Raw genomic sequence first — 19,962 nt, forward strand, 5'->3', positions numbered from 1 at the left:
CCGCTTCCTTGTTTATACACTGGAAACAAACACGAGGAATAATATGACTGTGGTCGCATTGCTGTACGCTCAGTCAACTTCGGACATGAATTCAGAAACCGTTCGTGTGATTTCTGAATGACCGGTGGTCGCCGGTTGTTTGCTTTGTCCGATGTCGTGATTAGTCGGCACCTGCTTTTCTCAATCGTATTAGCGCGTGTGGACTATCTCAGGGTGATGATGACTGCTCTGCGTGGCATATAATCAGTTGTTCAGTTGTACAATATCTGACGTCATCATCTGAGCGGCATATACCCGGGCTATTCGTCGAACTTGCAGAGCTTGAGGAAGAAAGCGAAAATTGCCACTAAAAAATGCTGTTGACTTATTTCCTGGTTGTTGATTTCTTTCGCAAATTCAACTTTAATGGGAGGTGACCAAGGCAGGGTGTAATACCAATGTCGCCACACTCTGAAAATAAATTCTCGCGTTTGGTGCTGTAGTAATGTTGTAGCATTTGCTACGTGTGGCGTGCTACAAATGATGACCTTGAACCACTTGTTGGTCTTCATGCCGCGCCGAAACTCCGCGATCAAGGCAGCGGACGGGGAGGCATCACACAGGCGCAAGGGCGATACATTTTCGCTGTCTTCTTCGTGGTCGAGCAGTTCAGTCGAATACTTTGGCTTTTTAAAGTTGTAGGTATTATTAGCGCAGAACATAGACTATGTAATACAAGTGACACGTATGTATGAACCGGGTGTTCTCTGTGGTCGGCCTGCATAACGATAAAGCATCTCCTATCGATTCGACGAAAGCAGAGCAAGAGGCAGTGTCTGCGACTAAAATCGTAATCTTTGATTACGATTTTACGATTGAGAGTATTCCTTGATTATTGGAATGTTCGGCGGTTACCCACGCGTTCTGTCGAGAACATTCTTTTTCGACGGCGAGCTGCTGTGAAGTTGGCTTGCCTGCGGAGGCTGCATACAAATACGAAGTTCGTCTTCCGCAGCTCAAGGCCGTAGTTCTCCAAAAGCGCTGACGGCTAAACGCTGCGCTCGAATAGGATAAATCTATTTCGATCATGTACAGCGACACTTGCGCCACGGGCGGAATTAAAAACAAATGCGCTGTCGTTTAAGTGATGAACGTGTATTCTGTCCAGAAAGGTTCAAATAAAATTCTCAAGTGCGAGCTCTCACAGCGCTTTACCGGCTATGGTGAAGCCAGCTCTTGGCCCTGTATTTTATCTCGGTAACATGAGCGTCTTGGGGAGGTGTTCGCTTAGAGATGGTGTTCTGCTCTGTTAATGTGAACGCTAAGGTGATCGTAGAAGTGATTTGTCGTTCCCGACGCAAGCAACATATCAAGTTGAGTATTCATGGCGCGATCTCCAACAAAGTTTTACAAGATTATGAAGATTTCAGAAAGTTATTAGCACAAAGATACATCATGTATCTTTCAGTGGTATGTGTCTGAAACAATTAGTAATATTCGTGGGATGTCTGAAGACAACACTGTTTTTCTTCGCTGCGCGCTAGCGTTTTATCGTGCCCCTTGTAACATGCTGGCCGAATGCCCGGCTTCACTTTTGAGGCATAACTTCCACTCCAGTAGTCTTTTAAACCTCCTAATGTTTTTTTTTTTCTTACTGGTTCATCCAAATCAACTTACCCAGTACTCGAACCCTCAAAAAGAAGGTAGATGAGCATATTTGTGTGGAACAGTACGACTGTAGTATACAAGATAACTTGGCTTAATATTTACGCCGTTGATGGTATTTATTACAAATGCTACCAGTCGAACCCTGGTATAGTATTGACCATGTTCAAGCAAGGGTGAAGCTTGGTGAAACGGTGATGGAAAGCTGTCCTAAATAATTGTCTGACGGTGTCGGATGTTTATTGCGGGGTCAGGCTGTTGCGAAGGGGAAGGAAGCTGCTTGAATATTAGTAACAGCGCGTGAAATGTGTGTAATTTCGGGCTTGGAAGCCCGTGTTCGCCAACATGTCTGCCGCCGGAGTCGTTCGTTAGAGAAAATTTCATCCAATCATGGTTTGGTGCTCCATCTGATACACCATAGCAAAACGCTCTTACTAATCGAAATTCATTGTGGGCCCGTATTCACAAGTATCTCTTATGCCATAAATGTTCGTTGAAGAAAAATTTAAGCTTGTCTGGACTTGTCATTAGCGAAAGCAAATGCCAAAAGCGAAAGTGCAGTTACAAACGAAGAGCTTTGTGGATTCAACCCCCGCTTCCGAATCAGCAACGGCCCATGTATAGCCAAACATATGGTACATATGTTGACAAAAACTCTACACTTAATTTAATGGCCAGTTAATTTCACTAACTGGCCATAATTTAGGCCAGTTAGTGAAATAAACCAGCCAATAGCAAAAATAACTTGCGAACTAAATAAAATCTTCGTGTATTCGACCCCTCTTAGCAATAATGCTGGCGTGTGTGCGCTTAGTGCGGTGTTGAGACGACGATTGACCACGTATCGTGCGGATGCGTGCAAGAAGCTAATGCCTTGGACAATCACAATGAACAGATGCTTCAGACCGAGGGCATTGTTGGAGGCACAACTCGTCAGATCGGACACAGGATGCTTCCGGAGCGGGCGGCTCAGGTCACTGGAGCCTTGGACGTAGAACCCCACGCACGGAGGCTCCAAAATCACCCTTATTCTGTCCTTGATATCAGTCACTTGACTGCGCGGTCTCGCCGTCACGTGGGTCACCGGTAGGCCGTCCCTTAACGTAAAAGCACCGTGGTGGCGTCTTAACAACCTTAGCTAGAGATGTAATGTCCCACTCAAGCACTCTATAATGGTGACATTCAACCAAGCGAATCCACTTCGTGTGTCTTTGTAAAGTCATTGTGTGCACAATCGCCAACATGCGCTTTTCACAACATGGTTATTGTTTTTTTAGTTGTTCTCTCGATCGCGTTTTTCAGGAAGGCCTGTTCTCAAATATAAGCGTGTGGTTAAAGGCGCATCCTTCCGTCGTGTCCTTCTAGTGCGCCACTCGTTTTCGCGAAGCCAGCAAGCTTGTCGATTCCACCACGAGCGCGCGCGCGGCGTTGGCAGCGTCGGCAGGCGCTGGCGGCCGGAAATCGGGGTTAGCCGCGCGCGTATAACGTAACGCCGGCCCGACCCGCTGACCCAGTTGCGGCTCCCCAGGGAAATTCGCGCTCCTCACCTGACCGCCCCTTGCCCTCGGTCTCTCTCTCTCTGTGGGAGCCGCCTCTACTGTCTCTTGGAACGTTTGTATAGATCTGCGTGGGTTTTTCTTTTGTCTTGGCTGCTCCATCTGTTCACGTTTCCGCTGTCGAAATTTGCCGCCGTGTTTTTACCTACTTATATATTTCTCATATACACTTTCTTATCTGTCGGCGTGTCGATACGCTTCTGCCTTTATCCCCTCCCGTCCGGCTTGACGGAATGGATAGATAGACCCGCTGTGTAATTGAAGTCCGGCTTGACAGATTGCTCCCTTGGCGCGGATGAGGCGAGGCTTGTCGTGGTTCGGGTGCGCATCTCGCCTACCGAGGCTTGCGTGGAGCGTCGTCATTTCGCTTTGTTGCCCCATCGCGCAGCGATTGGCTGCGTGGGGTGTTTCGGTTATAAGTTGGTCGCGTCCGTTATTCCATGATGACGCGTGTTGGAACTTTTTGAAATGTAATGGGCAGTATATGTGTTCTGTCTTCGCCTTCTTGCAGTGACAAAATGCTGTCTGTAATAATTGGAACAAATAAAGAAACCTGCAGTGTAAAAACAAAAACAAAATCGCGTGTAATCCCTTGAGTACACCTGGCTGATCGTTGTGCACCTTTCGCACTCGCTTTCACTCGACAGGTGTGATGGTGTAGTCGTATGCGGTTTGGTGCTCTGATGCGCAGAGGTAGTGGTTTTGTTGGTTTTGAGTTTCTACCGACTATGAGTGATGCGTTTTCCTTTTTTTTCCCCCTTGAGGTTGGGGGGGCTAGTTGGTTCTTGCCTCGTTTTCTCTCGCCTTTTGTATGCATAGTATATCTTCAAAAGTTGCCCAGTATTAATGTGTTTCCTTTCATAGAGGAGAGGGAAAAAAAAGCTTGGTTCGAGCTGCCTTCTTTACTGAAGACACAGCTAAGCGCCTGCATAATATAAAGGGATAGACGAAAAGAGTCAGAAAGGGGCAGTCGATTTGAAAGGGGAGCAACGTCCGTACGGCGCACACGAATCGTTGGACAAGTAGCTCTGTTACGCAGCTCCTCCAATACCCCAAGTGATGCCTTGATCATTCTGGAAAGCGGTATGCCTGGCGACCACTTGGCATCTTTCGGGAAGGCGTCTTGTTTGAGCATTTTGAGGATTGTCAGTAGAGTAAATTGGTTTAGCGGGAACTGGCGCGGTTGAATGAAGATGGCTGCTGCTGCGCCGAGATAATTTCTCGCAGTGCGGGGCCCGTGTATACTGTTACCTCCTCCTGCCTTTGAGCCGCCGGCGAGCGCGGATAAGCGAGACGCGCGCGGTGTTACCGCGGCAGGGGAAGCCGCGCGGCGCCATATCGCTGTAGCGCAGCACCTCCCCCTCCCTTTCCAGAGAGATCTGTGTCGCTCGTCCCCCTCGCCTTATCGCTTCCTCATTGCTGCACTGTGCTCGCGGCGGCCGCCAGCGCGCAATCTATCTCCCCCTATCTCGGCTCGTGTGCGCGGAATCTAGTCTCGCTACTCCGAGGATCATAGCCTATAATGTAAGGATGGCTTGAAGAGAGGTATACACTTGCTGCTGGCTCTTGTGTTCAGCACGCCTCCCTCTTCGCGCGATGCCGAGACAGCTTGCGAGCAACTTGTTGACAGTCAAGAGGAGCCCAGCTGGTTGTGAACCAGTCGGGAGTGTGATGATTTAGAATTCACGTGTCGCTTCGCTACGACCGCTGCAGAGCACCGCCAGCTCGGCAACAGTGTGTGCCAGACCTTTCGTGCAGCCTGCGCTGTCGCGTCATTGTGGTGATACTGAGGAATGCTCAGGCCAGGAACTTAGGTGATTGCGTTGCGTGCATAATTACGTTGTTTATACTTTAGCGGCGCATTACACAACTGATTCGTTGTCTGCATTTGGGTGGATTGAAAGTGGTGTTTGTGTTATGGCGAAGCCCCTTTTTGCAAAACTGTTCTATGACAGTAGCCTTTACGGCGCCTCATCATGCCCCATAACCTCGGGCAGCAAATATGGCGGCGTATCGGTTTAACGGTTGCTGGACACTATTGCGCTGTGCGGCTGCGTGAAATGCGGCGTTTTTATTGCTTTGTAGACGAAGTGGACGCGTATACGAAACGAGGCTATATGTATGATCGCTGTTGGTGAGATGGCGCACAAGATAAGGCCCGTTTCCGGCGAGGCGAGACACGCGTGTAATGGCTCGTGTACACCGGCGCCTGGGCATGATAGTGGGGGCTCGTGTTGGGACTTTTTTTTCCCTGGGTGTATCGCACAAAAAGTTGGCGTCAAGGCGAAATTTCGCAGTCAACCTATATACATGGTTTCACTATGGCGCGTTAATGCGTTCGGTGAAGTATCTGCAGGGCTTTGAAATCCTCACACTTCACGTAAAACGTTACAAGCATTAAAAAAAATGGTTGTTTCAAAAACATGTCATTTCAAAGATCATGTATGTTTAAACTATACGACGCACCTCGACGCAGATATCAGTAGCCTCAAACTTTGGGCTTGTTCGTTATGCATAACTCATGGGAAACAATGTGACTTCTGAAAACGGGGACAAAGGCAGCCATCTTTGGTTCTCCTTGATGTTTATCAGGTAGTATGAAGTCACACTGTTTGCTCTGAATTAGGAATTTCAGTATCGACTTTTTGTTACACGTCGCTCTTTTTTTGTTACACGTAGACTTTTTGTTACAGCCGATCTCTCTAGATATTTGGAAACAACCGTAGGACACAACAGGTGATTACGCAAAGGAAAACGCAGTGTAAATTAATGGCAGTTTCGTATTCACCTGTTCGATGAATTTTTGACGAGGATATATTATGCGATATAGTTCCCATGTTTGACAATAAATAAATAAATAAATAAATGAATGTTATAGTGAAGTACAGTATGACCTAACGCCGATGGAGTTCGATCCTGCAGCCATATGTGCAGGGCTCTATTTCAGTTGAGGTACGTCAACCATTGTTGTTCAGTTTTGTATTTAAACACACACACACACACACACACACACACACACACACACACACACACACACACACACACACACACACGCACGCACGCACGCACACAAAACACTGGTACATATTGTAATGCAACTGAAGCGCGTCGGCTGGCTGGTTGAATACGAGGACTCGTTGTTAGTTTCAGGAGCTATTTTTTTTCTTCTGACAGCTATGCGTATTACATCAGGAACGCGAATACTCGAACAATCTTTCATGTCTCCTGCATTTGCAAGCGGCCGTCTCAGCCAATGATAGCAACCTGTCGCCTGAGCTTGTGCGGGGCCTTCTGCCTTACTGGGTGTCAGGGCTAACGTTGAACGCGTTTACGGAAGACACGAAAAAAAAAAAAAGCACGATATACTGCATGTTACCAGACTAGTACAGTACCATCACCAACGTATTTCGCGCGCGCGTTTAGGGGGGGGGGGGGGGGGGGCTAGTTGCTTATGTAATGAGTAAGAGAAAACCGATGAACAAGCAACAGCTCGACTAAGGTTAGTTGGGACACTTTATATATCGTCGTGTTCCGTTGCTCCAAATCAAACGCTTTGTTTCCAATGATGCATTTCCCCATATTTCCCGCGCGTGCACACTCGTATATTCAGGTCGTATCTTCCCTCCTCGCGTGCAGTACGGGACTGCCCTGCGACGGTCTCGGCCAGCTCGTCGGACGACGCGGCCGCAGCTCCCAAGTGCGGGGCACACTTGCAAGAGCGCTTTCGTGCCTCCCAAGCGCGCTCGCATCACGCACTTGTCATTGCGAACACGTCTGGGTGGCGGATCTCGGCGTCGAACGAGAGAAGCTCGCACAGCGCTGCAAAAGAGCTGTGCCGAGGTGACCGACCGAACAGCAGTCGACATGGGTCCCTCGCGGAGAAGCTGTTCCCCTGGCTTAGGCTGTGTGATTGCGCCTCAGGATGAGGAAAAGGTGGTGCAAAACTAAACACATACCTCTAAAATCAAATGCGAAAAAAATGTAAAGAGAGAGGTGTCGCCGCTTTGCTATTTCCGAGCGCCTCCGTACGCGTTTATTGCAGCTGATAAAAATTAGTCTGTGTGTGCGCGTGGCCGCTCTACTCCCCCCCTCCCCCTCGTTCTTTGGTTATTTCCCAAATTCATTCTCGTCACATGATGTTAGGTACTTTAAGACCTAAACCGCAACGCCTTAAGTGATAGTGACTGGAATGTGGCGTGCACTAAGTGTGTCTCCCCCGTTAAGTGCACTATATAACGACTGCAGTTCTCCTTTTTTTTCCGTTTCCTCGCCGCGTTAGAAATCGGCGTGAATTGTCTCTTTTTGGTGCAATGAACAGTCTAGTTTGCTTGCGCAAACCAGGCGGCGACGGATTTCCTCTCTTGAGTAAATTCAGGCGGGGTTGGTGCGCCTGAGAATAGATTTGCTATTGCGCGGCAGTTTTTCATACAAATTATAGAACCGCCGTTTACCGTCATCGTTGCTCGTCCGCCGAACGCGTGTTACGGGACACCCGCAGCCTTGGTCATTTTAATGACGTTACGTGAAGTGTCGGCTGTCAAATCTGAGCTTTGTCACGTTATTATTATTATTATTATTATTATTATTATTATTATTATTATTATTATTATTATTATTATTATTATTATTCGAAAGTAATATACCGCACACAGTGGCAAGCTATCACAATAAATCAGTTTACCCCCTCAAAGGGGTTTTGCGGTATCTATAACTGACACCCCTGACACCCATATCATGATTTTTTTTTCGGTAACCAAAATTTACCCTTATCCCTGAACAAAACGTGAAAAATAAAGCCTACCCGGTCAGGAAACGTGCAATCACACTTGACATCAGCATAGAAGGTGCACGAACGCGTCGGATCATACACACAACCGAGCGTATTGTAAAATGCCCAATGAACGGAGGGGAGCTTTCGTGCTACACCGTCTTAATGTGGCCTTCTGGTATATATGGCAAGACGCCGTTTAGTACTGGTGCGGATATTCTTGTATCCTATAAGTGAACACTGAACGTTAAAAGAATAGGCGTAAATTTATGATATGCCTGCAGGTATATCCCTAAAACAGACATATATTTTAATCTAAACTTGCCTCTGATCGGGCTCTTTAATAGGCGAGTCCCAGTTATCATTTTGTACGCTGTTGTATGGACAATGGCTGTTTCGATAATGCAAAACATCCTTAATTGCTCAAGGGTGTTTTAGCTTGAGCATCGCCCTTTAAAAGTTGTTTGGGGTAGGAAAACGTCCTTACATAGTAGTTTTGCTAATTCTGGTGAGACAAAATGTTATTTTGCTAACTTGAAACCGCCTTAAGGGTGCAAGGCGGTTTGCACTGTACTACATTCTCGAGCACCTTTCGGAAGGTTCTGGCTTATTTCTTAATTTGGTTTTGTATAACAATGCATTTCGGCGAGAGGAAACAGTTGGCAAGAGTAAAACTGAGAGTGTGACAGACTGCCTGTTGCCACCAGGCCTGCGTTTCATTGGAAACTAGTGTAAATGTCGCGTATGCAACAATTCATACACGCTTTGGCCTCATTCTAAAGCTCGGGAAATTTTGCTTGTAAACTCGTTGGCCGTTTGGACTTGACCCTTTTTGTTCAAGTGATTGGTTGGCGTTTCATCGCAGACGTGTGAAACTGATTTCACCGTTTGGGATAAAGAATTCGAAAGTAAATGAAAGGGGTAGCCTTCCAGCTTTTCTGGGGGGGCTCCTTGCTGTCGTCAGTGTCGCATTGTTAAGGGAGCGTAATTTAACGTAAGTGTGAGACCGGCCTTCGTTTTCCTAATGAGCAGTTATTGAAAGTACGTAGCAAAAGTACATGACCTGACTATGCGGTACGCCAGTGTGGGATCCCGTATTAAGCTCGACCTTCGGGGCTTCCATGACTGTTTTAGAAAAGCTCCCATCTTTATTGTTTTCGGTAAAGCAACCCCTATTCCATTAAAATTTTCGAAGTTCTAATCCCTCTGTCTATAGCGTGCCGGTCGTGAGGGTACATATAGCTATAATTGTATTCTTATCGCATGTGTTGTATATTAGGCCAGTGTGCCACAGGAGTATATAGGGCTGCTGGCATTTCTCGCAGTTGATTCTTCATGGATGGTCGCGCTCTTTGGCCTCTCGCTGTGGTTCGGGCCTCATGACTTTAGGCTGAGCCTGGTGAGCGGCGACAACGACCCCCTGTTGCGTCTCGAAGGACCAGTTTGCGCGCCATTGTCGAGCGTGCGCCGATCGATAGACGCGCGCTCTTTTTAATTCCACTCCGTTCGAACCGGTGCGTCTCACTTGTTGCGCCTCTCCATGCACGCGGGGAGAGAGAGAGAGAGACTGATTGATGATGCGTTTCGCAAGTTATCCGAGCCAGAGGTGATTGCTTGCAGAACCACGTACGACCTGAAAGAAGCCGTGCGCGCTTAGAAATGCTGTGCGCTTCGGGCACGATAACGCGCGCGGTAAATTATACGCCCATTGGATGCTAGCTACGCGCCGGCCTGAGAACTTTTTTTTTTTTTATTTTTGTTCTCTGGTTGAGTGTGCGGGCTCCTTAGGAATCGTCTGTTTCGTCCCTGTTTAATAACCCTGCTGTGGTTGCGTAAGTTGCAGTTTCATATTCTTGGGCTGACTGCCGATGTGTGCGGGGGAAGGGGGGGCATGCTTGTTGTTAGACGCGTAGACTGTCATCATTTTATTTTCCTGCTTGTCGTACGGCCGGCTAGGCGTTGAAGTAATTCTTGATTGTTAAGCGATGCGCTCGGGCTTGTTCTTGCCCTGCCTGTCCCGTGTGCGTCGAGTTTGCCTAGGCGGCCGCCTAATTCTAGGTGACCTGTTTGAACGTTGGCCATGTTTAAAACAAAAAATGGGTTAAAAAAGAAGGAGTTAATGTGTACCGAACTGTGTAGCCGGAGTATACCTCCTTGTATACCTTCTTGGGCTTAATCGTTTTGGCAGGTGAATAACAATTCAGCTTTGTATGTATAAAACTACTGCACCCCGGATATTTGCGCGTTGAAATCGAGGAGCTGGTGACGACGATATCGTTGAATGTCTGCTGCGTCTCCTCACCACTATTTTCTTCGTCATATCCCAAAATTTTATCATTTCTTCGCACTCTATGGAAAGAAACGAACATCATCGAAGATACCGAAGAAAGCACCTTCAGCTGTGGAGAACCTTGTAATGGAATATTCAACAAGCGAGCACGAACTTGTGGCTTTTCGGAGCTATCGAACGAAACGGTACATTGTCAGGCGACTGGCGTCTCTTCGAGTGTTGAGACGCGTTGGCATTTTCTCACCATTGTATGCCGTCCGAAATTTCCAAACAACGACTGCGTGAACCGGTGGTGTTGTCGCCTTCGGCAGGGGTTTTTCTCGCGTCTAAAGATACGCAATTACAGATTTTCACCACACTCTCTTTATGGGCCTCATCTTAAAACTTGTACTGGTTTGTCAGCGCTCGAACTAACTCGGCAGCGGATGGGCAGATGTTTGTGTCTTTCTCTTTGCATCGGAATGGTATGTCAGCTCTGGTAGGAACAGCTTGTTTCTCAAGATACGTCAAAAATGTACTATTTGCAAGCATATGCGATGTCTGTATATCTACAAAGGGGCTTCTTCTGTTGGCACGAAAATGTAGCAGCTAAGTAATGCGTCGAGGGCTTATATGTGAGCCCAACTTCGCGCTACTCTAGTTAGCCGTCGGCGAGGCGCAATCAGTGTCAGGCGTGCCTGTGTGCACACTGCAGGGATGGCCTCCCTGCACGTGGACCGCGCTCTTGGGCTATGCTGCTCTGCGTCGCCTGTGCTGTCACCCTCCTTTATCTGAACATGCCCCCTCGGTGCGAGACGGCGGGCGACCGCGCTTTCCCGCCGGGGTAGAGTTACACATTCGTTATCACATGCGTAACGGGACTTCTTCGCTGTGGGGATGTGACGCGAACTCGGCCGTGTCGTACTTCCTCTTGACCGAAAGGTTCTAGTCGCATGCACCCTAGTTATGTGGAGTGGAATGCCATTTATATTGCGCCCTTGTTTTCTCGATTTGGTCACTTTTTTTTTTTTTCGAAAATTCGTTCAGTTTTCACCAACGGCGTTCTGGTGATAAATGTTGTGGAGGCGCCGCTGTGAACTGCATGGCGAGATGGGTCCATTTGTCACGCGTGTAACGCACGTCGGCAGCCTCGTGCGTTTTGTATGAAAGCTCATTATGCCCGTTTTCAGCTTGTTTTTGTCTCAAACAAATCCATGTCCGCTGCACGGTATACCTCGAATGCATGCGGCCGGCTTTGCAGTGCTTGGTGCTTGTTGCGCTTCATGTTAGGAGCGCTGGAGTGAAATGCAGTCTCAAAGCCTTGCTGTGGCTCTCGCCTTCGATGTGTAGCGTGAAATATTAACTCGGTCTCTTAATTTAGGTGTCTACTGGGGGGGGGGGGGGGGGGGGAGAAAGCGGTTCACCCGGCCCAATTATCTCGCTATAGAATCGCTGAGCACTGTACAATTTACGCTCTGTCGACTTGTGCAACGACGTACTGTGGAAAGATCGCCTAGCTTCCCTTGCCATGTAGCGACCCTCCGTCGGCGCTTCGTCCGCCGGGGATGGCTTGCTCTCGCGTGTCTGTCGGGTCAGCGCAACCTGGCAGCCGTAAACCAGTCGCTTCTCGTGCTAGGAGACAGTGAATCGCGCGGACCACTGGTATACTTTTCTCTAGTTTGGTGAGAGCCGGCGAGTTTTCCACCCGGTAGTCTCTCGGACCTCCTTTCCCGATTCGCCGTTCCTCATACCTCGGCTGTTGTTCGCGCTGCTGTCTGAGCGGATATCACTGTCGTTCGCGTTGGCTCTGTGCAGCTGCAGCAATGCGCGTGGTGAGGGGAGAAAGTGGAACACCGCCGGCGTAGCTGCGCTTCGCAGGTCACTGGGTCGGAGGCGGAAGCAAGGGGCTTGCGCTGGCCCTGCCGCTGTTATAAGTGCGGCCATGCTTTTTGCGAGTCCCCCTATTGGTTTACGTTTCGTCGTTAGGTTTACCACGGGAAGAACTTATGCCGGGCCATCAGCCGACGGCCATGAGTATTTGCACCCACACTTGCTTAGAGTAACGTAAGATTAAGAAGGAAACTTTAATCAAGGAGCAAATGATGGCTGTCGTCCCCGGTCCTGGACGCCGTGGTCCCTTGCCGCAGGTTTCTTGCCGAGTCACGGCCGCTGGACGCGCACGATTCCTTTCCTCCGTGGTTGCCGACATTGCGGAGCAACAAGCCTGTCTGTTAGCTCGTCCCGCCCCCGCATAGCGACCTTAATTTGAATACCATCACCCCAGTAATCCGCCTCGAGCGCCTTGCCCTTGTGTATTTTCTCCTTTTAGCGTATGAGACATCGAGGCAGCTCACTTTGTAAATACGATGGTGATTCGATCGTTTAATAATTGGCATTGATTCCATTGGCTCGTTTTACAGGCAACTTGATTATCTGAGAACTATCGTCATTCTTCTACTGATCAAAAAAAGTCAGTCGTCTTTCAAATTCTCGATTATGGCGTATGGAACAACTTTGTTATACGTTTTTTTCTGTGTTCCTATCGTCAAGCGTAACTTCTGTTTGCTAATCTTGGTTCTTATGGTGATTTATTTATTGATTCATTGATATGTGGAGTTCAATGTCCCAAAACCACCATATGATTATGATAGACGCCGTAGTGGAGGGCTCCAAAAATTTCCACTACCTGAAGTTCTTTAACTTGCATCCAAATCTGAGCACACTGGCCTACAACATTTCCGCCTCCATCGGAAATGCAGCCGTCGCAGCCGGTATTCGATCCCGCGACCTGCGGGTCAGCAGCCGAGTATTTTAGCCACTAGACCACCACGGCGGGGCGTTGTTATGGCAGTGACTGCATAAGTGGAGTGCAGTCCACTGATAAATTGAACACATATGTGAGGAGCACGAGCCATTTTGCCCTCTTTTCCAAGTGCTGGCTCTTCTTGATGCATACACGCGCTCTGACATTGATTGTGTTTTAGGTGTGCAGTGCATTGGCATATAGTTTCTGACGGCACTTGCAGTGAAGTAAGAGCCGTGTACGAGTGTTCCAATAAATTTTAGTGGCGAGTTCAGCGCCTTCCTCTTCAGTCCTTGTCTCTATGTTTGCGCTGTTTTTACATCTCAAGCGTGTACTAATGTATTTACCTTATATACAGCATTGGACCGCACGCAATATATGCAGGTTTCACCGATATAGAACTTGTATCTTGAAGTGAGCGCCGTGGTTATCGTTCACACACACACACACAAAAAAAAAAAACACTGTACTCGGTCAATCTTAACCCCCCCCCCCCCCCCCCCGCGAGGTGCTTTCGATGTGTCTGTAACAGTCCCGTGCGCCGCGACCTATAATACTAGCGAAACGTAATTGCAATTATCGAGCATGGATGGCGCTGTCTGTCAACTGTGCACTCGCCATCCTCGGGCGCAGTTCGCTGGCTGCGTGTCTCGCTTGGCGGGCCACCGTCGTCTCGCTTCGAGCGCCGTGCTTGCAGGCGCGTGGCGCTCTTCTTTGTGGTGCTCCTTCCTACACTCAGGTTGTCCCGTTCGCTTTCTCCGCCTGGGAGTTACTTTCAAGGTCAGCCGACGGTACGACGCATGCGCCGACGACGCCATCTTCTCTCTTTCGGGTGCATTCTCTCGCCGCCTCCTTGGCCATCAGTCGTTTGCGTTTGTTTTTGGCCTTTCTCTTCTCCGGGATCGCAGTCACGTGATGAGTGTGCGACGACCGTTAATTGTCTCGACGGAGGCAGCAACCGCGTGGCTGGCATGTACGTACCACTCGGGCGGCGGCTACGTAGCGAATGAAAGGAACTTAAAGAACGAACCAAAAACGAAACAAACAGAAAAAACGCTGAGTTGCTCAACCCTCTCGAGTCTTGCCTGTTGGCGCATTTCTCTCTCGGCGGCTTTTGTGTTTTCTTTAATCTCGGCGGCTTTTGTGTTTTCTTTCTTTTGGTGCGTGCTCTTTTAAACTTGTTGTGTTGATGGCGACTCTTTTATTACTTCGTGCACTCTCTGGCCATCGCACGCTGCTGTTTTTTTTTCCTATTTTTCTTTTTTTACTGATTTGTTGCGTGCTTTGGTTCTGAGACCACCACTCTGGAGCACGGGTCACGCACAGCGGCTCGGAAAACTTTCCTCTTTCTCGCCGATGATCCATCAGCTTCACGCGGGCTTTCTTTTTTATTATATATATATATATATATATATATATATATATATATATATATATATATATATATTATTTTATTTCGTGTCCATCCCTTCTCTATGTGGACGCAGATCTGGACAACTTGTTCTCGTAGCTTTGCGCGCGCCTGCATCGGGTTTTCTGCGCGTCCATCGCTGGTCAAGCGCTGTCGCGATAGCGCCAACAAGCTCGGGAATTTGGCCGTGTTGCGCCCACTTCCATCGCCTACTTTCCTTGCTCCTTCGTTTATTCCTGTCGTGGTTTCTCAGATATGTGCCGTCCTGCTCATTTTATGATGGGACTTGTGTGAACACCGCATACCGATCGATGCAGTCCCGTGTCCACATTTCAATTTTTTTTTATGTAAGCATGAGCTCATTGCACTATAGCGATGATACGACACCTTGCGGTCGCGACAGTCACAGTGGGCAGGTCGCAGGGCGGGCTTATTCACAGCTGCGATGCACCCGTTTCGCCCCATCGGCGCCGTCAAATTAACCCGGTCATCACTGCTCACTGTCAATTTTGTTTGTAGTTAATATGGTCCAGTGCTAAGACGCGGCGCGATGTTGACGATGTCGTTGGAGGGGAAAAAAAAAACGAACCTTCGCTCTGCATAGGGATCGTCCGCACTGCTTTGCCGTCTATCCATACTAATGCAACAGATTGTAAAACGCGATTAGTGAGGCATCCTACCGTATGTCACGTGTGTACACGCGCAACCGCACCTGACGGGGTACCAGTGGCCATGCGTTGCCCTCGCGATGCCGACCTGGTCGCACTAGCCTCGTTGATAATGTTGTAATTCAGTATATTGCTGAGACGTTCGTGCGCCGTGACTTCGGTATACGTGATAAAAATGGCTCCACGGGCTCAAATTCGGAACCCCCTGTGACCTATACTAACTACAGCGAAAGCTGTTATGAAATCAGAACATGGGTCACGCGTGGCGCCGTAGTTGTCCGCCGCCGGTGTCGGTAATCATTATCGCAAGAAATAAGAAAAAAATCAGTAAATAAAAACGGACACCAATGATTCAAGGGAATCGGAACCCTGGTACGCTGTGTGCCATTTCAGTGTTCGACCACTGAGCCACGCTGGTGCTTGGGACTCGTTTCTAAACTGGCCTTAGGCAGGCTTGTTGTCGGAAAAGGAATCGCGGTAATGGGAGTAATAAAGCGTTTTAGAACATCAAAAAAAAAAAAACAACCAGGCGTCACACAATGCGAATTGCGTAACGAGTGGGTCGTTCAATGCTCCAACCCATTAAAAAAACTTGTTCTTGATCACCTATTAACTTTGGCGCCTACACACTTCTGACATAATTCTTTATCGTCGTCAGCCACTGCACAAAAAAAAATCACAAAATTCCTAGCTATTGTGTAGTGGATGCCACGCTTCTCCAAAGAATGACGATGATAACATAGTGAATGCTAGCCTACTACACAAAATATATAGGTATTTATGGCGTAGTGGGTACTCAGCTAGTGTGCTTGTAGCAGTTACACGAAGAATGTTCAGAAAAAGCTCTGAAAGGCCGCTATTCTAGCTTTCGCTGTGACTGTGCTGCGCGTTCCGCGCAGGCCTGGCTTTTTTTTTTTTTTTCACATGAAAAGTCACTGTTGTCCTTCGCCAAATATACTGACCTTTGTTGGTCCACAGTCAGTCTCGGTGGCCCAGTGGTTATGACGCTCGGCTGCTGACCCCGAAGTCGTGGGTTCGATTCCCGTCACGGTGGTCGTATTTCGATGGATCGATTGATATGTCGGGTTTAACGTCCCGAAAGAATTTCGATGGAGGCGATATGGTAGAAGCACGTGTATTGTGCGATGTCAGGTCACGCTAAATTAGGAAACCAGGTGGTGATCGGAATTTGCTGAGCCCTCCGCTATACGACGTCTCTCATGATCATATCGTGGTTTTTGGACTTAAAACCTGCGATATTAATAAATTTTGTTTGGGACCACGTTCGTTTGTTACTTCTTGAGCCCTGTCATCTCTTTAATAATGAACTTTTAAAAAAAACTTTATCTCGTTGTGCTCTCTCATTTTTCTTGCTTGCCTACATCGTTGTATGCGCTCCCCTGAAGGCACAATTTTTTTTGTGTCTGTGTGCAAAGCATTGTAACATATGCGATTATTAAGCACCCTCTGTATTGATAAATGCGCATTTTGACGTCACAGGAGGCGCAATCTGGGCGTGACTTTAAAATAACGCATTCGTTCAATAATCGTGTGTACCTGTACGACGCATATATTCACGGTAAATCCTCTGGCGGGTCAGTGAAAAAAAAAAAAAAAAAACAACGTGTGGCGAAATGTGTCTCAGCCCCAAGCTCCATCGCGGCATTGGTGGGCCCATTCTGATGGGATGAATAGAACAAAGAAAAGGCTCGTCTATACCATCCATTTAGCCCCGCCGCGGTGGTCTAGTAGCTAAGCTACTCGACTGCTGAGCCACAGGTCGCGGGTTTGAATCCCGGCTGCGGCGGCTGCATTTCCGATGGAGGCGGAAATGTTGTAGACCCGTTTGCTCAGATTTGGGTGCACGTTGAAGAACCCCAGGTGGTCGAAATTTCCGGAGCCCTCCACTACGGCGTCTCTCATAATCATATCGTGGTTTTGGGGTGTTGAACCACACAAATCAATCAATCAATTATGCCATGCATTTAGTGCTTGGTAAAAAAAAACATATGTGGTGGCGATAATTGATCTGGCACCTACGACGTGCCTCATAATCGTATTCGGTCGCGTTGAAACCGCGTGTAATTTTCTTTTTAAATCTCCCGCGTCAAGGGGTGCCCGAGATGCCGTTGTTCGGGAGTGTACTTGTCAACGCACGAGGTGGCGCGCCTTTCGGTCGTTCGAGGCTCGACATTCTTGCGCGCGTTCCCGCCCGTGGGCGTTCCACGTGTGGGAGCGCCAGGTGAAGTGAGAGAGACTGCGCCAACGCACGCCGCTTGCCATGCACGGCCACGATGACGGGAAAGGGAAGCGGACGTGTACCTGTACTGCAGCGCCTAGCGAACCGTGACTACGCGGCCGACTCGATGGGAGGGGGGCACAGGAACGGAGCGCCCCCCTGCGTCACATGCGGCCTGTTGTTATTGTCCTCAGTTCACACGGAGGAAAATGAATCGCGATACAGTCAGCCACTTTTATTGTCTTTTTTTCCCCCTAGTCTCGTGCTTTACGCGCGTGAGGTTTGCTTGAGGGGCCCAGATACACTCACCAATCTTCAGTTTGGGAACTCTGACCAGATGACAAGGTAGCCACGTTGCGACGATGCACCTTGTTAGCCGCTTATTTTGCTTATCGCCAGTAAGCTCCATCGCCCTCCTCCTGTGTTCTTGTAACTACAATTCACGCCTGTTAACGACGGAGTTTGGTGCACTGCTGTCGGATCGCCCGCTGGCTGCACGACAGTACATACTTGATGTGGCTGGTAAACGCGTCTCTGTACTTTCGCCAGCGTCCTCGCGTTTTCCCTCCCTCAGTTTCACCCAATACGCCGCGGTATACCTTGACGGCTACGGCTTGCTCTCCAGAGTACGACCTCCATGACCGCCATACCGTGGTCATGCCGGTCGCATTTGAATGGGCGTGAAATGCGAAAAAAGAAAAGCATTCTTGTACTCAGTACATCCATGAAGACATTGAAGAAGCTTATGCGGTAAAAAAAAAAAAAATCTGCACACCTCCACTGTGACGTACCTTGTAATCGCATCGTGGTTTTGGCATGTAAAACATTCGAGTTATTTTTGACCGTCTCAAAAGGTGGTGCTCAGAACGTCTATAATTAGCAAACTTCAGCCATGATCCGACTATCTCCGCTTGTGAGCCCTTAATTTGGAACACTTCAGTGTATTGATTCGATTATTTAAGCAAGCGTATATGTTAATAAAGGATTGCCCTAATTCAAGTTGAAGCGCTGGAAAGCCGCGTTGAATACTGCTAACCGCGCTTAGCGGACTATGTGAATATTCAGTTCGCCTGAACTCCACGTAAGTGTACACACTTTGATAGTTTGCAAAATCGGCTAGCACCGCCACAATTTCGGTAACATGACGCTATGGCTGGCAGGTTAAACTAAGTGTGTGTCACACGGAGTTCACGTTCCTTTCCTTACCTTCCATATCTGGCATCACATGACGCTTTTTAAAATACTGCGTCTGTCGTGCAGGATGCGTCATTAGCGGTTCCGTAGGTTCCAAGTATGTACACAATCTTCTCGGATCACTGTGGGGACTTTACAAATGCTGTTAAATTATAGTTGTCGTCCTCCCAATTGAGAGTTGCTATATAAAGCTAATTGACTGACGGCGAGTAATGGTACTATATAATTTTAAATGAGGTACCACCGGTACCGTATGCTATTGATGCACCCGACGAATAATTGTCCTGTTTCCGGACGCCGTATACGTTAGCCATACCGATCACTATCACAATATATACCACCTCTCTGACGCTGTTGCTCGGTCGAGTATATAAGTATTGATATACTGTTCAAATTTTAGGTACCCCGGCCTTCTCTCAGGGTTACCGCCAATTACAAAAGGAGTAGCTGTCACTGTATACGAGGCCAGCTAGTCCGTGCTGTCTCAGTAAACCACCTGCCGGCATTGTGACCTCATTCATTCAAGCGTTCGTGCAACCTGTCGGAGGCTTTCATCATTCGCAGCTGGTTACATACGCAGATATTGCAATGCTCGATGGCTTTTTTTTTTCTTTCTTTCATAGTCAATGCGCGAAGTTTCATAGTATAAGCGCATTTCAGCGCAAATGTTATTTTTATTCCCGTCGCGTTATAAACTGTGGCTCCTCGTACTCGCTTTTGAACTGTGGTAGTGAGCATGACATTAAACCTTCTCACCGAATAAAAGTGCTTATGAAACGTGGCCTCCTTTCTGCGACCTTGCTGCCTTGATTTCTTCAAGTGTTCGGCGATCAAAACGCAACAGCCATTGTGTCACGTCACTCCTACTTGAAAGACACCGAAAGTTTTTCTAAAGAGTAGCTGTGCTTTGGCCTATATAGTAACCACAGTCTTCGCGTACGTTGCCCGTGGTCATATACTGCTACGTAACGCTTCGTTACAGCATGCACCGTGGTTCACTGAGGCATTGGTACGAAAACACTTGTTGATGAGCATGGCTATCAGGAGAGACGCTCGACTTTTCCCGGAGAGTGTGAAGATGAAGTGCAGTGTGTGATTCAGTCACCAAAGAGCTACTGTACAGGCTCACTTGCGTTTAATATGCGGGTGTCTATACGATGCAAATGGTCGTACCTTGTATTCTACGTATTCTATTGCATGTGTGTATGCTACAGAAATGGCTGAGCCAACTAAACGCAGTGGGCCCTTCTTGTGTGAGAAGGCGAACATGACGTCACAACTGCCTCTGTAAGTAAGCAGCACCTATACACGAGCACGAGCGTTCCCTGTGGAGAGCCACGGAACGAATATGGGAACCGCAAAAACGCGTCAGAGCGAATGAAATCATGTGAACGTTTGCACACGGATGGT

General features: G+C 48.2%; 1 protein-coding gene across 1 annotated transcript in view; it reads left to right on the forward strand.

The window, feature by feature from the left end:
• Positions 1-19,962, forward strand: part of ftz-f1 (ftz transcription factor 1) — a 301,960-nt gene that overhangs the window by 197,091 nt on the left and 84,907 nt on the right. The window lies entirely within an intron of this gene.

The sequence above is a fragment of the Rhipicephalus microplus genome, chromosome X, assembly GCF_043290135.1.
Source record: "Rhipicephalus microplus isolate Deutch F79 chromosome X, USDA_Rmic, whole genome shotgun sequence".
Taxonomy (NCBI): Eukaryota; Metazoa; Arthropoda; class Arachnida; order Ixodida; family Ixodidae; genus Rhipicephalus; species Rhipicephalus microplus.